The following is a 3,938-nucleotide window of genomic DNA, read 5'->3' as shown; positions in this document are numbered from 1 at the left end:
GCTAATCAGCTAAAAATTTTGATACCTGTAGGGATAGCAATAATCATAGTTGCTGAAGTGAAATAAGCTCGTGTGTCTACATCCATTCCTACTGTAAATATGTGATGAGCTCATACAATAAATCCTAATAATCCAATTGCTATTATAGCACAAAAAACCAAAAGTTTCTTTTTTTTTTTGATTCTTGTCTAATAATATGAGAAATTATTCCAAATCCAGGTAAAATTAAAATATAAACTTCTGGATGACCAAAAAATCAAAATAAATGTTGATATAAAATAGGGTCTCCACCACCTGCTGGATCAAAAAATGATGTATTTAAATTTCGATCTGTTAATAATATGGTAATAGCTCCTGCTAAAACTGGTAGAGATAATAGAAGTAAAAGAGCAGTTAATATTACTGCTCATACAAATAAAGGTATTCGATCAAATGTAATACCTGTTGATCGTATATTAATAACAGTAGTAATAAAATTGACTGCTCCTAAAATAGAAGAAATTCCAGCTAAATGTAAAGAAAAAATAGCTAAGTCAACAGATGCTCCTCTATGTGCAATAGTAGATGAAAGAGGAGGGTAAATTGTTCAACCTGTTCCAGCCCCAGTTTCTACTATACTGCTAATGAGTAATAATGTAAGGGATGGAGGCAATAATCAAAAACTTATATTATTTATTCGAGGGAATGCTATGTCAGGAGCTCCTAGTATAAGGGGTACTAGTCAATTTCCAAATCCTCCTATTATAATTGGTATAACTATAAAGAAAATTATTACAAAAGCATGAGACGTAACAATTACATTATAAATTTGATCATTCCCAATTAAGTTACCTGGGTGACCTAATTCAGCTCGAATAATAATTCTTAATGAAGTTCCTATTATTCCTGCTCAAGCTCCAAAAATAAAATATGTTCCAATATCTTTGTGATTTGTTGAAAATAACCATTGTCGCGACTTATTTATGGTATATTCAATGGTGTAATTAAATGGCTGCATTTTAGGCGGTAGACTGTAAATCTATTTATAAGAATATTTCTTTTTAATTAAAGTTTTATAGTCAATAATGACATTAGATTGCAAATCTAAAGGAGTAATTAGATTACTAAGGCTTAAAAGGTTCTACTAATATTTATAGCTTTGAAGGCTATTAGTTTTTTTAACTTAAAACCTTCAAATATTAGTAGAATAGTGGATGGATAATAGAAATTGTAATTAAACTAAATGTTGAAATAAAAGAAATCATTAATAATCATTTAATAAAAAAATTATTTGATTTTATTGAAAATATTCAATTATTTTCATAATAATTTAATGTGAATGTAGAAAAACACAATCGTAAATAAAAAAATAATGTAATTAATGATATTGTTACTATAATTGTTGTTAATAAATATTGATTATTAATAGTTAAATGTTGAATTACTAATCATTTTGGTAAGAATCCAATAAATGGAGGTAATCCTCCTAAAGATAGTAAATTTAATAGAAAAATAAATTTTAAAATTTTTAGATTGAAAAATGAATTGAATAATTGATTTATATGATAAATTTCAAAATTTTTGAATAAGAAAATTATACTAAATGATAAAAATGAATAAAATCAAAAATATGTAATTCATAATATCTCATTAATTTGTATTGCTGCTAGTATTCATCCTAAATGAGTAATAGATGAAAAAGCTATTAATTTTCGTAATGAAGTTTGATTTAATCCTCCTAGAGAACCAATAATAATTGATATAATAATAACAACATTTATAAAATTAATATTAATTAAATAAGAAATTAATATTATAGGGGCAATTTTTTGTCATGTTATTAAAATTAAATTATTATTTCATGATAATCCTTCTATGACTGTTGGAAATCAAAAATGGAAAGGAGTAGTACCTCTTTTTAATAGTAAAGAAGAAATTAAAATCCATTTACTAAATAAATAATTATTTTGTACCAATAAAGTATTTATCTATATTATGATAATACAAAATAATAGAATTGCCGATGCAATTGTTTGAATTAGAAAATACTTTAGAGAAGCTTCTGTAGATATTAGATTATTATTGTTATTATCTTTTATTAGGGGGATAAAAGATAATAAATTAATCTCTAAACCTATTCAAGCTCTTAATCAAGAATTTGATGAAATTGTGATTATTGTTCTTATTAGTAATATTGAAAAGAATATAATTTTTGCAGAATTATTAAAAATTAAAAAGAAAAGGATTTATAACCTTTATAAATGGGGTATGAACCCAGTAGATTTATTAGCTTATCTTTTTATATTTTAGTGTAAGATGCACATAAGTTTTTGATACTTTTAGAAATGGTTTAATTCCATTAAATATAATGAATGTAATAGAATTACATTATTTATCCTATCAAGATAACCCTTTTTTCAGGCAATTCATTAAGTTAAAATAGACGGGTTTTTATTGTATTTTTTAGGATGCAAAATTATCTTTTATAAAATTTTAGATTAAAATTCATTATAAAATAAATGAGTTTTTTTTTTTTTTTATACTAAAAATTTAGAAAAAATTATGAAAAATTCATTTTAAATATGTGATATATTAAATAATTAAAATTAGTGTCTAAAAAATTGTAGATTTTTTTATCATTTAAATAACAAAAAATTCTAATATAGTTAGGTCCGAGAGTTAAAATCACAACTTTAATATAAATTTTAATATAAATATATCGTTTATTTATATTTAATATTTAGATTTATTAAAATTTCTAATAATAGATTATAATATTAATAATCAAATTTTAATATACTAATCTGTATTTTTAAATCTAAGGTTTTTTTGGACAAGATTAGTATTCATCTATTAATATATTAAATATTTATATATATATATAGATATTTATTGATCTTTATAGTATATCTATAAATTATAATGAATGAAACATAATTTTTAAATAAAATGTCATGTATATAAAATTATTGAATGAAAAGTGTCTATTTCGGTATAAAGAAAATTGATTAGTAACAAAAATTTAAAAATTTTTTTAAAAATTTCGAAATTTTTTGCAATAAAAAAAAAAAATTATAGAAATGATTAATAATTTAAAATTTTTAATATTATAAAAATTGAAATTTTGTTAAAAATTAGAAATTTTTAAATTATTTTTCTTTTAAATTGTAGAACTTGGTAATTTTAAAATTTATTATTTATAATTTTATATTTTATTTGAATTTTATTAATTATTAAATTTAAATTTTATATACTATATTTTATTATTTATTAATATTAAGTATTGATTTTGAAAAATTGAAAATTAAATTATCTTATTTTATAAGAAATAAATTAAAAATTTTAAATTATAAATTATTTTCATTTAATATTTTATTATAAAATTTATTTTTATTAAAATTTTTGAATTATTAATTATTTTTAATTTTATTTAATAATTAATTAGGGGTTAATTATTAATTATTTTTAAAAAATTTTAAATTAATTATTTTTAGAATTATTTTAGGTATTTATTAATAATTAAATTTTTAATATTAAAATTTTTATATTTATTGATTATTTTTGATAATTTTATTTTATTGAATATTAATTAGTTATTAATTAGGGGTTAATTATTAATTCTTTATTTTATTAAAAATTTTAAAATTATTATTTTTCATAGAATTTATATTTTTATTATAAAATTAACTTATGGAAAAATTTTTACGGGAAGCTAAGTACTATATTTAAATATTTATTTGAAGATAATTTATTAATAAAAATATAATTTTAATTATTAAATATAGTTATCTATTAATATTTAATAATAATAATAAAAATTGAAATTAAATTATTTTATTTTGTTAAGAAAAAAATAATTTTTAATTTTGTAATTATTAATGATTTTCATTTAATGTTTTATTATAAAATTTATTTTTATTAAAATTTTTGAATTATTAATTATTTTTAATTTTATTTAA

General features: G+C 18.8%; 1 pseudogene; it reads right to left on the bottom strand.

The window, feature by feature from the left end:
• Positions 1-1,289: 1,289 nt before the first annotated feature.
• On the bottom strand, positions 1,290-2,207 carry LOC137235055 (NADH-ubiquinone oxidoreductase chain 2-like; annotated as a pseudogene).
• Between the last annotated feature and the right edge of the window lie 1,731 nt (positions 2,208-3,938).

This window comes from Eurosta solidaginis, chromosome X, assembly GCF_040869045.1.
Source record: "Eurosta solidaginis isolate ZX-2024a chromosome X, ASM4086904v1, whole genome shotgun sequence".
NCBI lineage: Eukaryota > Metazoa > Arthropoda > Insecta > Diptera > Tephritidae > Eurosta > Eurosta solidaginis.
This window is presented reverse-complemented; position numbering and strand designations above follow the sequence as displayed.